Raw genomic sequence first — 22377 nt, forward strand, 5'->3', positions numbered from 1 at the left:
CGTTCATGTTGTCACTGTCTTCGCCAATGTTTTTGTTTCTTCTCCTTCCTCTTCTTCCTCTTTTCCTTCTCCTCCTTCTTCTTCTCCTTCTTATTCGTCTTCTTCTTATTCTCCTTCGTCTTCTTCTTCTTCTTCTTCTCCTCCTCCTTCTTCTTCTCCTCCTTCTTATTCGTCTTCTTCTTCTTCTTCTTCTTTTTCTTCTTCTCCTCCTCCTCCTCCTTCTTCTTCTTCTTTTATGCATCAACAATACCAAATAAGCCGTCTTCGCTCTTCAGACAATGTCATGTCAAATAGCGAAATTCACTTTTCATCTTTTAGGCTGTTGTCTTGGCGGAGTAGCAATATATTCTGGCGATTGTTTGGCACGGTGTGGTACCCAAATATTACCTCTGCTATTATGCTTGTAATAAATATACATCGCGTGCTTCCTCGAATGAGTATTTGACATTTAAATAATGACAATGGTAAAAGTTTGCCAACACAAACACAGGGAATTCGGGAGGGGTGGGCTAATATTTCATAAATCAATAAACACCTCGATTCGATGTGTATGCATTCTCAAGCCAGCATGACGTTTTGTTGACATACTGTACATGAGAACGAAAATTCCGAATAGAAACATGTTGATTAAACCAATATTAGGTTATTTTCTTCGCATTATTAATAACATTGTTATTGTAATTATTATGAACATTGGTTGATGTTACGTTGGGTTATTACCATTTCTCAAACAAGCCATATGATCGTCATAATCAAGTAATGTATTTCTAGAAAACGTCATTCTTACTCAATTTCAAGACGTATTTAGACGGATGGAATTTGCCAGTGATGTTTGTCTGTTGTAGATTCCTTTGTAGATAAAGTCAGGTTTTTGACATGAGTTTGAAAGTTTGCCAAAGAGAATGTAGTCATTGAGATGGCTCAGTATGATATAATTAATGACGAGAGAGGACCAGCACAGGGTTGCAAGCTAAAACGAATACAATATATGAAATACTATAGGTATATTATAATACAACAGGGGTGTTTCAAAAAGACTAAGATCGACTTTAAGTTGGACTTAACTATGGCAGGCTGTTCATGCTACTGTTTGCTCTCACCATTATGATCTTTAGATAATATTTTTTCCTTCATGCTGTTCATGCATCTGTTTACTCCCACCATTTATTGGCATTGGTCTCTCAAGGGACGTACAAATCATGGGCACAAATCTACAGAATTAAATTTTTAAAAATTCATTACTGAAGGAAAAAATATTATCTAAAGATCATAATGTTGAGAGCCAACAGTGGTATGAACAGCCTACCATAGTTAAAGTCAACTTAATTAGTCTTTGTAAAACACTCCCCAGGTTTATTACGTGAAAATCTGGTTATGCTGACATATCAATAAATATTTAACCAAAGAGGAATGTAAAAATAAGTAGTTTATTAACGTTTGAAAGTGGTCCTGACGAATTGAAACATGTTGAAATATGAAAAGGTGAGGAAATGAAAATATCGTCTAAAGATCAAAGAAATATGCATCGAAAAGTGAAATTATAAAAATTATGATAATTTCGAATGAAACAGATGATCCGAGGCAAAATGGCACTTGGATGAAAGTGATGAGAACTTGGTTTTATCCTTCTATCCCTAATCATAAAGTGCTATACTTTTTTCCGATTTAAGAGGGAGGGGGTGTTGGAAATACTAAAACAATCCAACCAAATATGCATTCATACAATAAATTAATGAATAAACCAGCCGAGTTTTCAAACATATAAGTGGTCAATCAATTATTCATTTAAAATAAACTTTCACTGGTCAACCAGTTAGTCAGTCTTTCAGTCATTTAGTCAGTGAATCAAACAATCAGTGAATCAATTAGACAGGTAATCAACCAGACAAGCAGTTGGTCAATAATCAAACAATTTAACCAATTATCCTATCAATCAATTACTCACTCACTCTCCCACTTAAGCTTTTGATTAGTCAATCAATCCATCAAGCAACTGCTTGATTTAAAAGTGGACTGATATGTATTATCATCCGACCCCTCCGCCCCCCTCCGCCCCCCTCCGCCCCCCTCCGCCCCAAAGAAACTAAAAACAATTTTAGAATACTTATTTCAGGTAGCATCGAAGGTTGACATTGTGACAGACTCCACTTGAATAAGGTTGAAATAGTGAGGGTCACTTCTCCGTAGGGTCACGCTGGTCTAAGGAAGATGGACTTCCCCCGGTCCTGTGGCTAGTTCTGGAAGAGGTCCAGTTTTCTGTCGGCGGATCTCATCTTGAAACTCCGCCATCTTTATTACAATCATCAAAAATAATCATACTCACTGCTAATGACGCAGATACAGAGGGTGGCCAGTGCCCCCCCCCCCTCAATCGAATGGCGAAAAAGTAAACAGAAATAAAATGCGAGAAAAAAGAGAGATAGGGAAGAGAGTAGGGCAAAATGAAGAGAGATTAAACAAATCCTGGACCACCTCCGCCCCCTCATCATGATCAGTATATTTCCATTTTCTGGGTTAACTTATCTCTATCTACCTCTTTCTTTTTCTCTCTCACTCTCTCTCTCTCCTCGCTCTCTCTCCCCCTCTCTCTCTCTCTCCCTCTCTCTCTCTCTCTCTCTCTCCCTCTCTCTCTCTCTTCTCGCATTTCCCCTTACCCCCCACCGCCACTTTCCCTCTCCCCTTCATTATCCAATGCAAATAATAACATCCCCAGTATTTTCCTTGCCTGTGTAAGATTTCATCACTGGCGAACCACCAAACCACAATGACCACCATTGACTGGTCAATAATGTTCAGGACGTTGTATTATATGTAGACGTCTATGAATATCTGTCACACAGCTGACCGTGCAAGTTAATTATTTGTCTGCAGCTGTCTTGCCTCATACCTCTGTCTAAACAAAGAGATCAAAAATATCTTTGTATGATCAATTAACTATTCATAGTAGTATGACGTCACAAAACATGAAGACAACAATCTTACCCATCATGCTTTGAGTTTGAAGACTTGTACAGATGCTCCGCCCACATTTTTCCGTTTAACATTAATAGCATGATTCCGCATCCTTTTAATTTGATGACAAACTTGTTTTCATACTATGCGTTATCATGTGGGAAATCTCGTTTTGTCAAAACAGCGTCCAAAAGACGTTGACAATTTGTAATCAACTGACATAGCACATGTATTTATATCTGTACTAGAATTTGAACGTAAATTATGAGAAAATGAAATGATATTCTTATATTTGTTATATTTCTCAACAGATCCCTCTTATTCTTCTATCTTCTCTTTCCAGTTTGTCCTTTTTCATTTCAGATTTTCTCTCTTTATTTTATATTTGGAAGTTTGTTTATGTTTATTATCTATCTGAAGTGCAATATATTGAACGGATCTTCTTCATTTCTAATATCAATTCATAAGTTGTAAATGTCTTAGATTATTTCATACATGTATGGTTATGAACAAAGCAGACATGTAATCTTTGTCTTTATCAGTCTTTGGCCTGTTTTTACATGGAATTTTTCATTCAATAAATCGAAAGGAATGAACGAATAAATAATCGTCTTTTGTTGTTTCTATTTCTTTCGTATGTCTTGCAAACAAAATAATGTGAAGAAAGAAAAACTTTAAAATGTTCAAGTCATATTCATTGAGTGAATATCTTCACACGGTGTTTCTTGGTTTCTATTGCCCGTCACAAATCTTACTGATTTTACATCATAGCCCCCGCCCCCTTAATATATATATATATATATACACATATAAGATATTCTTTTTCTTTAAAGGTTAATATCACCTTCAAAACTGAGGGTCAACATGGAATACCGTTGTCCAGTTTTTCAAGCTACTGGATCCCATGTTTACCATGGCAACGGCATTGGTCCGCTTCACAGCATGTGATAAAGGGCGCAGCCCTTGTTTTCTATAGCGGAATGATAGAAGACACGCCCAGGATTAGACGTTTCCATGACAACTAAAATGGTTGCGTTGCGAATCAGTGTTGAATATAAGAAGTACCATGGAGGATTAATAGACAGTCACCAATCCATTATTTTAAAATAGAAGGGTGATTAGACGTCCAAAATCTGGATACGTACATTTTATATTTTAACGTAATTCACGCCTTTTCCTGTGTACTGATTTGATATGTTCATTTTATATTAGGGGGCAGGGTGGACATCTTTTGTTACTAATTTTTGTTTGTCTCTAATCTAATTATTTTTAAATTTCAGTCCACGAACTCAGCCGTTTTAGGCTAAACGGAGTTAGCGTGATTAAAGAAAAAAAGAAAACTGTGGGGAGTTTCCCCCAATACAGGGGCCCGGCACTTCCCCCATTAGCCCTTTCTCAGGAACCGTAACTATCATGGATGTGGATATGTGTATCAATAATAACAGTGTAGGAACTTGTATATATAGTTAATGAATTATCTCCAACTTAATCACCATTAAATAAAAGCCTATAAACCTTCAGGGTCTCGGTATGAGTACCAATGGCCGTTGGCCGTAATCCAGAAAGAAAACAACTTGATAATGCTTTTCCGTTAGTAATTTGACTTTACAGGGGGGGGGGGGGGTACGAGATACGTGCCCCCTTTAAAATGGCGGAAAGGGAAAAACAGTAATGAAGAAAACGCGACAGAAAGAAGGAAAGAGAGGGTAGACAAGAAAAAGAAGAAACGACCCCTTCCCCCTCACACCATCCCCCTCACTCGATTGCCATGTTTACTCACATTACATTCGCTTAGTAATTCCGGTAACCCCCCCCCCCCCAGAGCCATCTATACACATCTGTATATAGATGGCTCTGCCCCCCCCCCTTACCAGTACCCCCTCCACGGCTGGACCAATCCTCTGCCACTGTTAAAGATCATTGTCTATATGGCAAACAATAAAATGTAACACAATTATTATTAAATCATATCGAAACCGCATAAACATAATTACAGGCCAACTGTCTTACCATATGTCTGCCTCTCCGTATTAAATCATGTCGGATAGGCTGACATGTATTTCAACTCTGTTGTCCAGACTGTGTGATTAAGAATCTTAATTGTTATGCTCCGAGCGCTTTTACACTTTTCATGCCATCAATACGCGCTATTAATTAAGCCATCTATAAGTACATCCTTCCGGGTTGTCTTAATTAAGGACGAAAATGACCTCTGAAAAGGCAAGAATAAAGTACAAAGACATCACTGACCAACTACAATGACCCCTATAAATATATTTACGGGATGATGTAGGGAGAGCACGTCCGGCCCCATGGCCGTCCCCCCCCCCCCCACCCCCCCCCCAAAAAAAAACACCATTTAAAACACAGTAATATTGAGTACAACACAAATTGTGCCCCATTGGGTTTTCGTGCCCCTATGAAATTCTAAAAATGTTACTCACATTTAGAATGCGATAACCTTTCTTTGTCGTTGTTGTTGTTTTCTGGTTTTCCCTGTCAGTGATTTTTCGGAAGTGCACCCCCCCCCCCCCCCAGCCCCCGTTTTCCACAGAATCCCGGATATGGCTCTGCCTATATATTGTTTATTCAATCCAAGTTTACGATGCATGCACCGGCAAACAATATGGCTCCGGGTTTAATTTCCTACACTAGTCGAATTCTAAACTGTATTCCTGGATTTAACACTAAATACCAAACGTAACCTAACCCAATAGTAATCTTCACCCTTATGAAAAACGACTAAATGATAAGAAGTAGCAAAATGTACAATTGCATAAATATGCTTTAAATCTTAGTTATCATCCTCGTCTCAAAAGCCAATGAGAACGACAAATTAATTTTAGTCCTCGTAAATGATTTAAATTACTTTTACATTTAATGCTAGTCTGTAGAAAGTATTATCAGTATCTTTTTTCGCTTTTTATCAATGTAATTTAGCTCTTGCAAATACATTTGATCAAGTATGTTTCCATATTATACGACAGAAAATAAACGTAGATATTCTCGTTGACTTCGACAGGTGTCTGTCATAATATTATCACCGTTCTGCAGCTCAACTTTTGGCCTTGCTTATGATGTGGATGGCCATGGTTGGCGAATCTAATCAGGGAGGAAATAATCTTCTCCATTAATTGATTCGCATCCCATCCTAAAGATCCCCTTATTGCGTCATTTATCGAAGTTATCAGAAAATGTGATTTTAATACGTCACGACAGTCGTCATAAATATCTTTGACGATTATTATATTACTTTAGCGGTATAATCTGTGTTTAAAATGATATCAATGCAAAACATGAATGGAATCATCATTCCCATTATAGTTATCATTTTAAAAAGCTGTATTCAGGCAATTTCTTATAATTTAATTTCTGTTTTATCTGCAAATTAGCCGTCTTTTAAAGAAAAAGAAAAACAGAACTTTAATATCTAAACTTGATCTTAATACAGTGCATATTCTTAATTATTATTATTTTGTTATCAATTCATTGAATATTATTCAAACAACAATGTACGTACAGATAGAAAGAATTGTTAAATGAGAAATTTTCACTCATGTGTTGGGCCCCGCTGCATAAAACTTACCATTGATGGTAACTTTGCCATTAATGGCAACTACCATGGTAACAGGGCTCAGCAGCCAATCAAAATCATGGTTGCCATGGTAGTTACCATTGATGGCAAAGTTACCCTCAATGGTACGTTTTGTGCAATGGGGCCAAGATACAATGTGTATTTCTTTATGATGTAAAATAAATGCCCAAATTCAGACAATGGCTGCGATGTATTTGTTATTTTAAAAAGAAAATTATTGAAAAATCTTTATGCACATTGATGTGTCTGGTACAGAAAAAGGGAAAGAAAAAAAGGCAGACGTTGCTTTGCTTCCACAGGTCATCAACCCGTTTGTAAATTCAATTTCCGAACGGACTATCCCGTTCATATATCCAAAGGAACCAATGCGGTTGTGTTAAACTAACAGTTATTATCAGCCCATAATCTGGAGTATCCATATGATATGGGGGCGGCCTTGCCCCAAATTTTAGCGGGAAAACCCGGGGACGCAATCCATGTATACAAGATTAGACCGCGATATTTGGGTGATTAAAAAAACGCCTGGAGCTATTTGGTTGGTGTACTAGTACGTGCCAGTCATATACACAATTGTGGGAAACCTCAGTTGGAAGTTTTACAGTTTAAACGAATAGTTTTGAAAGTATGTCCAAGAGCAGATGTCAAGAGTTCGATAATTGATGACTGAAGAGTATGCAGCAAGGTTCTGAGGATTTAGTTAATTTTTAAAGTAGTTAATGATCATATTGCAAGGAGTTGGGCCCCGTAAAGCAGGGCTCCCACTTATATTATCCAAGTTAATTGGAGCCTCGAGTTGTGGCGAGCTGGCGCGAGCTTATGGCAAGCCGTTTATCATTAATACATATTTCTTGATATCTAGATGTCAATTCTTGATATCAAGAAATAATTTTACGTTGTAAAGCAATGGTAATTCTTGATATCAAGAATTCGATTTCGTGATATCAAGAAATATGTATTAATGATAAAACGGCTTGCCATAAGATCGCGCCAGCTCGCCACAACTCGAGGCTTCAACTCGGCTAAGTTGGAGCCCTGCTTAACACAAAGATTATAGCGATAGACACTAGACAGGTTTACTAACATATTCAAATTTATGGATGTTTCTTTCCTGGGACCTAGTCACAAGATATTCCGTTAAAGGTAATACAAAGTTTCGGGAAATTTTGAAAAATGGGTTGATAGTGATTCTTAACAAGTTTGATATATTTGGATGCCCCTGTGGATGTATTAGAAGCACTAGAAAAATTAGCCCCTGAAACACTTCTGCTTTCGAGAAAAATTGAATATAGATTTACCGGTGCTCCCGGTAAATTTTGATAAATTTCAAATAGCTTCTACGGCCGTACAATGGTAGCTGCGACCATGAAAATCTCAGAGTATGTAGTTGTGGTATATAATTTCCGAACGAGAATAGCTAATCGGTCGATTTTATTCAATAAACATTGTTTTATAGCTTAATTAATATCTTGACCTTGAGATGGAGCTATTCAACATAAAGTGTTTATTATTTACAATTTCATATCTTTAGAGTCGATTTCGAACGCGACAACGATCACTGAATATTGTAGGATCGTATATGCTTCCAATATGATCATTTGAACCAAATTCATGGCCCATACCAAAACTTTGTATTACCTTTAACCTGCTAATAATGAATGAACTACAATACATGGAATCCAATCTGCATACATTAATTGCTGCTATGTAGGGCAATCCTCAGACATACTTTCTGATTGATCTCCTCCTATCTATCATGGTCAAATATAAAATAGCAATCAATTGCTAACTTATCTTTGTGATACGGGACCCATGGGCGAAATAATTTACTCTCTTAATTTTGTTGCTGTTGTTGGGTGTTGTTGGGTGTTAACTTTTAAAGTTGTCCAATCTGATTATTTCCGCCCCCTTCATTTATAACAACTGGTTAACTGGTTGCCACCGATAAATCTACACCAATACTTTGATTTACTTTCTCATTTCAATTTGGAATCGCTTGTTGCGTTATTTATAATTATAATTCAATTTGTCTTCTCCTGTGAATGCTCGATCATTTCAGGTAATTCTTATAATCCACATGTCCATCGTGTTCTCATACATGTACTTCCTGTTATCCACCCTCTTATATCATTTATTTTCCCCGTTTTATTCAATTAATCAATAAATATTTCCCTTTCCTATACAACATGGAGAATGTTCATGTCACCCCCCTCCCCATGTTGCTTCCCGAGTTCGGCTCATTTTCTTGTTATCTCTTGTCACCCTCTTCCTCGTTTTCAATTCCTTCTTCTTCCCATACATGGTTTGTCCAAGGGCATATTAATCGAGAATGAATGTGGAGGGTGTGGCAACCCCCTCCCAATTCGAAAAAATATTTTGGTTATCTTAGCCATTTATTTTCCAAACAATTTAAAAAGTTTGGAAAGTCGGCAAATTAACCAAAAAAAATGTTCTTGTTAAAAAATGTCAAATTATGAGGTAAAATGGACAGCCTAATTTTACTTATCAAAGAACGTGGAGGGGAGGGGGCGAAGGGTCACTGTAAGCAAATTTTTGACAGAAAGGGAACCCTAAATACGTCATTTTATTCTTTTAATATTATTCATGCTTGTCAGACTATTTTACAATTTTGGAGTGACAGGGCACCCATCAACACCCCCACGAAAAACAAATATTTCCAAGGTGCCCCCCCCCCCCCCCCCAGCCCCAATCATTCAAAATGGTCTGTCGACGCCCCTGGCTTTAGTTTTTGCTTCTTACGATGTCATTTAGAAGGACATCATTAGATTCTGGAGATAAGATGTGTGGAAGGATTTGATTAATGTTTGCCATTGGAATGTCATCATTTAGGTTGACATGTACAAGCGAATATGCTGTCACAATTTTTGCCAGGTCGGAAAAGACTTCAGATGTATAATCTTGCGAGATTCCTTATGAAAATGCTTCCTTACGAATTTATTTGAAGTCCCAATAACCGGTTACATTGAGAAAAAGGCGTGATGTTCAAGTTCGAATCTACCGTTCGTTATTTAATTCATGTTTTAAAAATTTGTAAAAGGAAATTGAGCTGACATTAGTACCCTGATATTTTAAGTGTCTTTATTACTAACGGATTCCAATAAAATGAATAACGATTTTTTTGTTGTTTTGTTAAATGCCTCTCTCCCCACATCTCCCTTTCACTTTCTTCCCCTTTTGCTTCCTCTATCTTCTTTTCTCTATCTCGCTTCTTTTCTCTTACTCTCATTATCTCCCCGTTTCTCTCCATTTCTGTCCGTCAATAATTTTCTCTCTGTCGAACCCCCCCCCCCCTATACTTTCCCCTCTCTCCTCCTCCTCTCCCTAACCATGGACCTTCTATTTAGTAGGTCCATGATCAAACTTCCCCCTAAATGTACCCCATATACCACCACTCCCCCCCCCCCCCCCCCTCTCTCTCTCTCTCTCTCTCTCTCTCTCTTTCCATCTCGATCTCATCAGTCTTCTGCTCCTCTCCCTTAACGCTAAATACATATGTCATAACAAAGAACAGAACATGGATCTTCTGTCACATAACGTAAATGTTTCTCATCACACACTGCCCAGGGATGATCTGGAAGTTGCTCGTTATTGTCACCAGAGCTGCCAGATTCGACACGATTTGGACAAGGCAGCATCCGGATCGTGGTAATGTTCCCTCCCTGCCTTGGGCGCCGGAAAGGGACAATGAGACGGCAGGGACATATTTAGCTCCGCGTTGTGTTGTTGCTCTTCTCTGGTCTCAGTTACTGCATGCACTTGAGCTAGATATGAGTATAGGTTAACCTATAGGGCCCCCTCTGGGTGCAATATTCAATCAATTATTGTAAGAATGAGGCAGTGACACAGAGTTAAAGTTGGCAAAAAATTATAGGAGGACAATCATGATTGTAGTCATATTCGGAATAAATACAGTGGCGTGAAGTCTTGTATGTGCTATAGGATTTCGTGGATGAGTGCCATTCGTAATTTAGTAGAGATAGAAGGAGAAGCTGAGAGACAGAGAGAAAGAAAAGAGGAAGAAGAGAAGGAGAAAGAGCGGGGCGGAGAAAGGGATACGACTGAAGGGGGGTGGGTAATAATTAGAAAGAGAAGGAGAACAGATAGACAAAGGTTGAGGTGCAAATTAAAAGGAGAGAGAGAGAGAGAGAGAGAGAGAGAGAGAGAGAGGGAGAGGGAGAGAGAGAGAGAGAGGGGGGGGGGGGGGAGAGGGATGGCGAGAGAGTGATCTTTCTTTCATTAGATTATTAGATCTCCTTTGAGATCTGGAAAATTGCTACAGCCGACGTTATTTCACGTCGTCAGAGCGGGGTATTGGGATAAGTTTTCAACTAGCAATAATCGCGCCTCGGATAAACCTCATTGGCTACGATACTGCCTCTGCGCAAAGATAAATCCAAATGAATTTCGCGAGGAATACAATGGTTTTTGTTGAAGCATGTCGTTAAGGTGAGATTAATATTTAAAATCCGTAATTTATTTGATTTTATTGCATACCTGATTACACAAAATATAATATTTCTAATTGAACTGAAGGAAATCGTATTAAAGAAAATATAAAAAGAGCAACAAGTACTAGAATTTCACTGAATGAAATTAAAATGCAACTTTTCAAAGTAAAAACGTCAGTTTTGTACACATCCCTTATTCACCGAAGCACATCTTATCAACAATCAGTGAGTATGTGCATACATTATAGCCTTATCTGAATGATAATCGTGGTCGTTATTCACAAACATCCTGTTGCAAAAGGGTGCGTTATCTCGTGCACTTATCAAGGTTTATAGTTCGATACAACTGATCATCGTATCAAAAGACACATAAAATAAACAAGCTGATTAATTAACTACCATAGGTTTGCCAAGAATCGAAGCATTTTTAGTTTTAACAAATTTCTACTTTACCAACCCTAAATTGCTCATTGAAGTACCATACTAACAAAATGCATTAATGTTTCGTTAGAGAACTATTTGAATGACAATGTGTCTGTTCCATTATTGTCTGGTCGTCATAATTATACAGGTAAGTTTACTTCAAAGGTTTTTTTTTTTTCTTCTTTCAAGATAAAAAATGAAAGTACATTTTTCAGTACAAAAATTAATCTTGCAATCTATCTAAATTCCTTTCTGTACTTTTAAGGTGTTTTCTTTACTCCCTGACAATTGCTTTCATTTTGGTGTGCGGCCGAAAGGCAAAAAGACCCCATGTTCGAATATGACCGTAGATTAAGTTTATCATGTGCACATCACACCAATGTGATGAAACTGATAATGTTATGCTACATAAGCTTGAATTTGCAGGCCTTGTTTATGGTAAATTGCTCTATGAAGCCCTTTACTGTTTTGCTTTGGCGCCATCTGTAGATAGAGGCACCCGTCACGAAAGTTATTTGGGGGAAAGGGGTTTAGAGGAGGTGCACACTGGTACAATGTTGACACGTTGGACAATGTGCAATTATTATAATTGAGGATTTATTAAATTTTCCATCCACGATTTTGCCATTTTTCACAATATTGTAATAAAAAAATATATCAGAATATATATTTCTTGAAAAAAAGAAAAGAAAATTGTAGGACAGTGTATTAGGTAGTGGTGCACTTTATATTAGTAATATTATTATTATTGGCGTTAATATAAGATACGCGAAATGAGCGATTCATTATTTTGGCATATAGAGCACATTTTTAATCAAACCAACTAAGAAAGAAGTTGAGTAGAAAGGAAAAGGCAAGGAAAGTTATTTATGAAAAGGAAACTAAAAAGTAAAGGGAGAAAATTGAAAATGAGGGATAGGGAGAGAGAGTAAGATGCATGGATAAAGAGGGAGAGAAAGAGAGAGAGAGAGAGAGAGAGAGAGAGGGGAGGAGGAGAGATAAAGAGAGATAGAGGGGGGGGGGGGGGTGAAGAGAGTGTCGGTGATCTTTCTTTGATTTAATTGTAAGATCTCCTTGGAGATCTGGAAAAATTGCTACAGCCGACGGTATTTCACGTCGTCAGAGCGGGGTATTGGGATAAGTTTTCAACTAGCAATAATCGCGCCTCGGATAAACCTCATTGGCTACGATACTGCCTCTGCGCAAAGATAACCTGAACTTGATTTCGCGAGGGATACCAAGGTTCACATTGTAACTTGATGTTACGGTGAGATAATTTTTTTTAAAGTCATCATTTATAAGCTTTCATACACAAATACGTTCAATCCAAATCAGATAATTCTCCGAGAACAGACTCGACTTGAATAAAAAAAAAATGCATACACTAACGACATGTACCAGAAATGTTCAGTGAATTAGTCTAAAATTCAACTTTTCAAAATAAAACGTCGATATCGTACACCTCCCTTATACACTGAATCATATCCGTCAACGATGTGCATAATTTATGTCCTTATTTGAATTACAATAGGGGTCATTGTTCGCAAACGTTTGATTACCTCAGATGTCCAATTGTTCATATTTGGGTGCTAAGTAGGACTATGTTCAGAGCACATTGATTTTTAAGTTATTTTATTTCTGTATTCTACTCATATTCTCTGTATCTCCTGTATAGTCTAGAATTATCTAACTTTTCTAGTCAGAGCATTTGAGGGACAAAACATACAAAAATTCGCAAAATGTGCATAGTGAATGTCGATAGTTGAGGTTGTTGTTATCTGACTCAATAAATTTACTTTTTCGTTAGTTTTAAAGCACATATACCCAATGCTTATGTCGTATACTTAAACATAACTCATTGTATGTGATATTCAGAAAATTAAGGAACAGTCACAGTGCCATGCGATTTCTTTTGTCTTCATTTTAATTGTTGCTAGGTAGGACAAACATGGTCCCTGTCACCAGTGGCGTAATGAGCAAAAACGTTGGGGGGGGGGGGGCTGACAAAAAAAAAATCCGAATCACCCACTCTAACATGCAGGCCCCGCTGAACGTTTTCAAAGTGGGGTCTAGGGGCAAAGCCCCGGGTTGGGTTCAAGGGGTATGGGCATCAGTGGCGGATCCAGGAATTTCTTACCGGGGGGGGGGGGGGGCACAAAATGGCATGGGGGTGAAATATATGTAAAACGATGAAGCGACAGAGCGAGGCTTTAGCCGCGAGGGAGCGGAGCAACCAAATGGGGGTGGATCTGGGAGGGGGTTCTGGTACACTTCCAGAGTAAGAAGCATTTGCAATTTTAGAACCAAATTAGGCGCATCTTCAGGCATTTCCTGGAGTAATATGACGTAAAATTGCTTTCTCCTACCCCTTCCAAGAGTAGGGATCTTTTAAAATTTGAGAACCACATTTGGGCATTAATGTCCACCGTCACTTCATGGAAAAAAAGGCCTTCTGATTGGTTAGAAGTTAGAGAAAAGTGATCTGTCACGTCGTGAGACGTTGTATAATTTATGCATTGATGCCGCACAATGCACAAAGACGGTGGTCCGGTACTTCACCAGTAGTACTTGCAAAATTTATCTCGGTTGTATAAACTGTGTCGTTATCAGGGGCGTCGCTAGATCCTTGTCAGTGGGGGAGGGGTGGGAAGGGGGAGGGTGTAGAGGCCGCCGATTACCGACAAAACGAGCCACCAATATTATTACCGACAAATATAAAAATGCCAATGTCCAAATGTCTACAAATTTAGCCATATAAACCCATGGCCAGGAACTAAGTTATTTTTTTAGTTTTTCCTATCCCGCGCGAAGCGCGATAGCTTTGACACTTCATTCAATTATTAGAGAAAGAAGACGATCCGTTGTACTGTTCTCGACTCTTAATCCTTGTCTGAATTCAGTTTTCCCCCTCCCGCGCTAAGCGCGGAAGCTTTGACGTCTCAATACATTATTACTCTTAATCCTCGTCTGAATTCATTTTAGCTCATCCCGCGCGAAGCGCTGAAGCTTTCGCGTTCCATTAAATTATTAGAGAAAGACGACGATTCGTTGTATCGTGTTCTTGTCTGAATTCAGTTTTTCCCCTCCCGCGCGAAGCGCGGAAGCCTTGACACTTCATTACACTATTAGAGAAAGAAGACGATCCGTTGTACCGTTCTCGATTCTTGATTCTTGTTTCGCCCCTCCCGCGCAAGCTATGACGTTTCATTTAATTATCAGAGAAAGAAGACGATGCATTGTACCGGTCTCGACTCTTAATCCTTGTTTGAATTCAGTCCCCCTCCCCCGCCCGCGCGAAATGAGGAAGCTTTGACGTTTTAATAAATTATTACTCTTAACCCTTGTCTGAATTCACTTTTGACCACCCTGCGCCAAGCGCGGAATCTTTCACGTGTCATTAAATTTATAGAGAAAGAAGACGATTCATTATACCGTTGAACCGTTCTCGACTCTTAATCCTTGTCTGAATTCCGTCCCCCCCCTCCCTTTCGCGCAAAGCGCGGGAGCTTTGACGTTTAAATAAATTATTACTATTAATCCTTGTCTGAATTCATTTTCGCCCATCCCGCGCGAAACGCGGAAGCTTTCAAGTTTCATTAAATTATTAGAGAAAGAAGACGAATCGTTTTATTGTGTCTTTGTTTGAATTCAGTTCCCCCTCCCACGCGAAGCGCGGAAGCTTTGTCGTTTCATATAATTATTACTCTCAATACTTGTCTGAAATCATTTCCGCGTTTCATTAATTATTGTAGAAAGATTAAGACGATTCGTTGTACCGTTCTCGACTCTTAATCCTAGTTTGAAATTAGTTGCCCCCCCCCCCCCCCCCCCCCCCCCCCTCCTGCGCGAAGCGCGGAAGCTATGCCGTTTCATTAAATTATTAGAGAAAGAAGACGATTCATTGTACCGTTCTCTACTCTTAATCATTTCTGAATTCAATTTCCCCCACTGGGCCCCTTAACGGTATATGTACAGTGTTACATGATGTAAGTATGGAACGCTCCTTCGCAAATCTGTGCATGCTTAGCCCGAGTGGTGGGTAGCATGTTATCTCCCAGCTTTGCACAGTAGCTTCTGGAAAGGAATTAGTGTTAGTGCTAGTGGCTACTGTAAGGCCCTTAGTGACTATAAAAAAAACACATGCTCGTCCTTGCTATTTGGGAATGGGTCAGTTTGCAAGAAATAATGGAGAAACTAACATTTTGTTGAAAATCATGTGATATCACGAACATTTATACATTACTTGTGAAAATAAGTCATGGTTTAATTTTATTTGGGGGGGGGGGGGGGCTGGCGCCCCCCCCCCCAAGCTCCCCCACCAGTACGCCAGTGCCTGTCACTATGAATATGACTGACAAAGAAAGCGGACAAAATATACAGTTCCTCAGGTAGAAAAAGGAACATCCCTTCACTGCTATTATGTAAAAATGTGTTACATGCATATTCACCTGTTCTACACATTTTTACATAATAGCAGTGAACGGATGTTCCTTTGTCTACCTGAGGAACTGTATATTGTGTCCGCTTTCTTTGTCAGTCATGTTCGTAGTGTGTATGACATTCGCATTCTGACTATTGAAATAAAATTATTTGTAACAAGTACTCAAGTACGCTCAGTACAACAAAAAGTCAACCATCAGCAGTCGCGAGATTGAAATTATTTGTAACGAGGCTCTTAGCAAAGATGTGTGCATAAAATTTGACTATATTACACAAATTGCCTTTTTTAAATGTGCCCATGTGATATGCTTCAATGAGCAAGATAGGGTTGGTAAAATATGCGATTTTATTCTAAAAATGCTTTATTCTAACCTAACTCTAAGAAATTAATCAGTGTAATTTGATTATTTTACGCTTCTTTTGATACGGGAAAAATAGTTATAAATATTTGTTTTGGTGTTAAAATATCATGCCTTAAAAGCTAGTGCTTCGCGACATTTAAATAATAATCTCACCAAAACAACATGTGACAATGTAAGCCCTGGTATTCTTCGTAAAAGTAGGTTAAAGTTATCTTTGCGCAGAGGCAGTATCGTAGCTAATGAGGTTTATCCGAGGCGCGATTATTGCTAGTTGAAAACTTATCCCAATACCCCGCTCTGACGACGTGAAATACCGTCGGCTGTAGCAATTTGTCCAGATCTCCAAGGAGATCTTACAATATTAATGAAAGAAAGACCACGCTCTCAGTCTTTATCTCTCTGTCTCTCTCTCTCTGTGTATGTCTGTCTCTGTCTCTCTCTCTCTGTCTCTCTGTCTCTCTCTCTCTGTCTGCCTCTCTCTCTCTCTCTCTCTCTCTCTCCCACTCACTCTCCCCTCTCTCTACCCCCTTTCTCGCCATCTCTATCTTTCTCACTCTCTATCTTCCCCTTCTCCCTCTCCTCTCTCTTTCTTCTCCGTCTATTCTTCCTTTTGAATCCTCGTATATCATTTTAATTGATTAATTTTTACCATTTTGCTATATATTTTTTGGTACTGTATTATTTGATTGTTTAATTTCATGATAATCCTTTTATTACAGGATTCTGATTTCAATAAATTTCTGAATATGAATTTGAATTTCCCCTGTTTGCCTTTCTTGCACCCCTCCCCCCCCCCCCCCCCCAAAAAAAAATCTTTTTCTTATATGACTAGTGGCCATGTCATCATCGTATAGTTTCTTTTTTATCAACAGATGGCGCTAAAGCAAAATAGGCAAGGCATTCATAGAGCAATTTACTAATTCAAGCTTATGTTACATACATTATTAGTTTCATGACATAGGCATGAAGCTGTGCAAGACAGTGATAAAATGCAAATCAATTCATTTGAATCATAATTATTGGAACTTTGGGGCTTATTTTGCTTTTCGTGCACATACCAAATAGTTTTTAAAAAATGCATGTAGAACGTAAAATAATAGGTTTCAAGATGATTTTTGTGTTTCGTTATAGCTGTCCCCAAAGATATACTTTTATTATAACTTGAAAATGTATGTTTACAACCTTTGAAGAAAACTCACCGGTATATTTTAGACAACTAGATTATAATGGAACAGACATTTTGTCACTTAAATAAGTCTCTCTAAAAAAAATATTCCCTTTGTCAGTGGCCTATATGCTTCGATGAGCAAGTAAGGTCGTTGTAAAATTAAAGTTTTTGCTCTAAAAATGCTTCATTTCAAGCAAATCCTGTGTATTTTATCATTTCGCCTTGTATATTTTATGTGTGTTTTGACACGATTTAATATGTTCAGTTATATTGAAAAGTAAAACTAGATAATTATGTGCACGAAATAATGGACAAGCGTTATTTTGCAACAGGATATTCGAAGCATCCTGATGCTTGTTAACAATGACCGTAATTGTCATTCAAATAAGGCTAAAATTTATTCACATACTCACTAATTGTTGATGAGATGCGCTTCAGTGAATAAGAGAGGTGAACAAAACTGACGTTTTTGCTTTGAAAAGTTGCATTTTAATTTTATTTAGTATAATTCTAGTACTTTTTGCTCTTTTAATATTTTCTTTAATACGTTTTCATTCAGTTCAGGTAGATATATTAATTTTGTCCTATCATAATTGCACTTAAAGCAAATAAATTACGATTTTTAAATATTAACCTCACCATAACAACATGCTTCAACTAAAAACGTGGTATTCCTCGCCAAAGTAAGTAAAAGTTATCTTTGCGCAGAGGCAGTATCGTAGCCAATGAGGTTTATCCGAGGCGCGATTATTGCTAGTTGAAAACTTATCCCAATACCCCGCTCTGACGACGTGAAATACCGTCGGCTGTAGCAATTTGTCCAGATCTCCAAGGAGATCTTACAATACAAATCAAAGAAAGATCACTCACACTCTCTTAACCCCAGCTCACTCTCTGTCTCTCCCTTTTTCTTCTTCTTCTTCTTCTTCTTCTTCCTTTTGAAACCTAATTTCTCATTTTGTTAGTTTAATTTTTGCCGTATTTGTTTATAACAACTTGGTTTTGCTTTGTTTGATTGTTTAATTGGATGATCATCCCATTGTGTCAGGATTCTGGTTTCAATAGATATTTGAATACAGCATATTTTATATCACCACTGCACCATGATGACCCCCTCCCCACTCACCGCCCACCCCGCCCCCACCCCAAAGGAAGAAGATACTTTCATCCTCCCCCTTCACCCATCATTCACCTCTCTTTGTCCTTCTCTCTTTCTGTTTCTTTACGTTTCTTTCAACTGCTCCCAATCCCCCACCCTCCCAAAAATAAATGGTTTCCTTTAATGACTGGTGCCATATTTTTTTATTTTTTTGGGGGGGGGGGTCAACATCGTACATTTTGTTTTTAATCAACAGATGGCGCTAAAGCAAAACAGTAAAGGCCTGAATAGAGAGCAATTTATAAGCAGGTCTTCAAATTCAAGTTTATGTTATATTAATTATTAGCTTTATTACATTGGTGTGATGTACACGTGATCAAATGCAAATCAAGTCTGATATACTTCATTTGAATCATATTGGAACTTGGGGACTTTTTTGCCTTTTGTGCACATACCAACTTGGGGTAAATAAAACACCTTAAAAGTAAATGTGGAGATCGATTAAACGTTGCAATATGTACACTGTGTGTCATAATAGCTCTCCCAAAAGATGCACTTTCGAAGATTTATATCTTGAAAATAAATATTTGAAGACAAAAATTAAGTAAGCTGACTAGGACAACCAGACAATAATGAAACAGTAATATTGTAAATCAAATACGTCTTAATAAACATGTATGTGCTTTGTTAGTAATTTGATTCAATGAGCAATTATAGATTGGTAAAATTTACCCCAAAAATATACTAAAAATCCTTTATTTTAATCCAATCCTGAGTAATTTGTATCTGATTTGTACATTTTATGCGTGTTTTTACATGATGTAATATATTCAGTTATGAAATGTAAAACTATAGCGTGTGCACGAAATAACGGACTGTTATTTTGCAACAGGATATGACCGTAATTGTCATTCAAATAATGCTATAATTTATTCACATACTCACTGATTGTGTGCTTCGATGAATAAGGGAGGTGAAATAAACCGACGTGTTTCCTTTGAAAAGTTGCATTTTAAGTTAAGTAAGTGTAATTCTAGTATTTAGTGCTTTTTTAATATTTTCTTTAATACCATGTCATTCAGTTCAACTAGAAATATTAGGTTTTGTGTTATCAGGTATTCAATAAAATCAAATGAATGACGAATTTTATATATTATTTTCACCATGACGACACGTTACAATATGTAAACCCTAGTATTCCTCGCGAAAGTAAGTTAAAGTTATCTTTGCGCAGAGGCAGTATCGTAGCCAATGAGGTTTATCCGAGGCGCGATTATTGCTAGTTGAAAACTTATCCCAATACCCCGCTCTGACGACGTGAAATACCGTCGGCTGTAGCAATTTTTCCAGATCTTCAAGGAGATCTTACAATAAAATCAAAGAAAGTTTACCCTCTCTGTGTCTCTCTATATCTCTCTCTGTCTCTCTTTCTTCTCCGTTTATTCTTCCTTATCGTTTCCCCCCTTTTGTTTATATATCTAGCTTTCATTCGGCGTTTTCATTGTTTAATTTTTCTTTTTGCCGTATTTGTTTCTATTTGCCACAATATCAATCTTGGTTTGTTTTGTTTGATTGGATGATAATTCTTTATGACATGCTTTAATAAGTTTTCAATATTTAATTTGAATAATGTAGCACATTTTATATCACTACTGCACCATGATGAACCCCCCCCCCCCCCCAACGAAAACAAAAACACAGGTCTTCCCCCTCCTCCCCCTTCCCCGCATCATTCACCCTTCTTTTCTTCCCCCATTCCCCTTTTAATCTCTGTGTCAGTCTCCCAATTTTGTTTTCTTTCCATCAGCTTTCCCTATCTTTTAAATCCTCCCTCCCTCAAAAATCGTTTTCTTTCAAGACTGGTGCCATGGTCAACATCGTACAATTTCTTTCTGTTAACAGATGGCGCTAAAGCAAAACAGTAAAGTAAAAAACGTCAGTTTTATTCACCTCCCTTATTCACTGAAGCACATTTTATCAACAATCAGTGAGTACGTGAATAAATTATAGCCTTATTTGAATGACAAAAATTAGGTAAGCTTATACTAGGACAACCAGAAAATAATGGAACATTCATATTGTAATTCAAATACGTCTCTTAATAAACATGTATCTGCTTTGTTAGTATGCTGCTTCAATAAGCAATTTGAGATTGGTAAAATGTAAAAAGGAATATTAACTAAAAATGCTTAATTTCAAGCTAATCCTGTGGAGTATATCAATTCGATTTGTAGTTTTATGCGTGTTTTGACACGATTTAATATATTCAGTTATATTGATATCTAAAAGAAGATGTGTACACGAAATAACGGACTGTTATTTTGCAACAGGATATGACCGTAATTGTCAGTCAAATAAGACTACAGTCAGTCCGCAACGCCCGCGATAATTAGGCAGAATGCCCAAATTTACACAGCACCCGGAAGTGCGATAAACCGTCGTATTTCGTGTCCCGCGATTTGTGAGATTTCGCGAGACTTTTCAACAGGTCAACAAACTTTATCACAGCTGCTATAGCTTTCACTGTGCTGCGTGTATAATTTATTCACACACTGGTTGTTCATGAGATGTATTTGCCGTATTTGTTTATAATAACTTGGTTTTGCTTTGTTTGATTGTTTAATTGGATGATCATCCCATTGTGTCAGGATTCTGGTTTCAATAGATATTTGAATACAGCATATTTTATATCACCACTGCACCATGATGACCCCCTCCCCACTCACCGCCCACCCCCTCCCCCACCCCCAAAGGAAGAAGATACCTATGTCTTTCATCCTCCCCCTTCACCCATCATTCACCTCTCTTTGTCCTTCTCTCTTTCTGTTTTCCATTTTCTTTCTTCCTCCCCTTTTGTCTCTGTGTCAGTCTCCCAATTTCGTTCTCTTACCATCTTTACGTTTCTTTCAACTGCTCCCAATCCCCCACCCTCCCAAAAATAAATGGTTTCCTTTCATGACTGGTGCCATATTTTTTTTTTTTTGGGGGGGGGGGGGGGGTCAACATCGTACATTTTGTTTTTAATCAACAGATGGCGCTAAAGCAAAACAGTAAAGGCCTGAATAGAGAGCAATTTATAAGCAGGTCTTCAAATTCAAGTTTATGTTATATTAATTATTAGCTTTATTCCATTGGTGTGATGTACACGTGATCAAATGCAAATCAAGTCTGATATACTTCATTTGAATCATTTTGGAACTTGGGGACTTTTTTGCCTTTTGTGCACATACCAACTTGGGGTAAATAAAACACCTTAAAAGTAAATGTGGAGATCGATTAAACTTTGCAATATGTACACTGTGTGTCATAATAGCTCTCCCAAAAGATGCACTTTCGAAGATTTATATCTTGAAAATAAATATTTGAAGACAAAAATTAAGTAAGCTGACTAGGACAACCAGACAATAATGAAACAGTAATATTGTAATTCAAATACGTCTTAATAAACATGTATGTGCTTTGTTAGTAATTTGATTTAATGAGCAATTATAGATTGGTAAAATTTACAAAAAAAAATATACTAAAAATCCTTTATTTTAATCCAATCCTGAGTAATTTGTATCTGATTTGTACATTTTATGCGTGTTTTTACATGATGTAATATATTCAGTTATGAAATGTAAAACTATAGCGTGTGCACGAAATAACGGACTGTTATTTTGCAACAGGATATGACCGTAATTGTCATTCAAATAATGCTATAATTTATTCACATACTCACTGATTGTGTGCTTCGATGAATAAGGGAGGTGAAATAAACCGACTTGTTTCCTTTGAAAAGTTGCATTTTAAGTTAAGTAAGTGTAATTCTAGTATTTAGTGCTTTTTTAATATTTTCTTTAATACCATGTCATTCAGTTCAATGGCGCTAA

At 37.6% G+C, this 22377-nt stretch overlaps 5 non-coding genes across 5 annotated transcripts; 3 read left to right on the forward strand and 2 right to left on the reverse strand.

Annotated features, from left to right (window-relative positions):
• Nucleotides 1-10814: 10814 nt before the first annotated feature.
• LOC115924851 lies at nt 10815-10954 on the reverse strand. Its single transcript, XR_004064454.1, has one exon. It is a non-coding gene; the product is annotated as a U4 spliceosomal RNA (small nuclear RNA).
• Nucleotides 10955-12505: 1551 nt separating this feature from the next.
• LOC115924856 lies at nt 12506-12646 on the reverse strand. Its single transcript, XR_004064460.1, has one exon. It is a non-coding gene; the product is annotated as a U4 spliceosomal RNA (small nuclear RNA).
• Nucleotides 12647-16448: 3802 nt separating this feature from the next.
• On the forward strand, nt 16449-16589 carry LOC115924853. Its single transcript, XR_004064457.1, has one exon. It is a non-coding gene; the product is annotated as a U4 spliceosomal RNA (small nuclear RNA).
• A 1513-nt stretch (nt 16590-18102) lies between these two features.
• LOC115924850 lies at nt 18103-18243 on the forward strand. The gene has a single exon (XR_004064453.1). It is a non-coding gene; the product is annotated as a U4 spliceosomal RNA (small nuclear RNA).
• Nucleotides 18244-19727: 1484 nt separating this feature from the next.
• LOC115924849 lies at nt 19728-19868 on the forward strand. Its single transcript, XR_004064452.1, has one exon. It is a non-coding gene; the product is annotated as a U4 spliceosomal RNA (small nuclear RNA).
• The last annotated feature ends 2509 nt before the right edge of the window (nt 19869-22377 follow it).

The sequence above is a fragment of the Strongylocentrotus purpuratus genome, unplaced genomic scaffold (assembly GCF_000002235.5).
Source record: "Strongylocentrotus purpuratus isolate Spur 01 unplaced genomic scaffold, Spur_5.0 spur5_scaffold_16, whole genome shotgun sequence".
NCBI classification, from domain to species: Eukaryota; Metazoa; Echinodermata; class Echinoidea; order Camarodonta; family Strongylocentrotidae; genus Strongylocentrotus; species Strongylocentrotus purpuratus.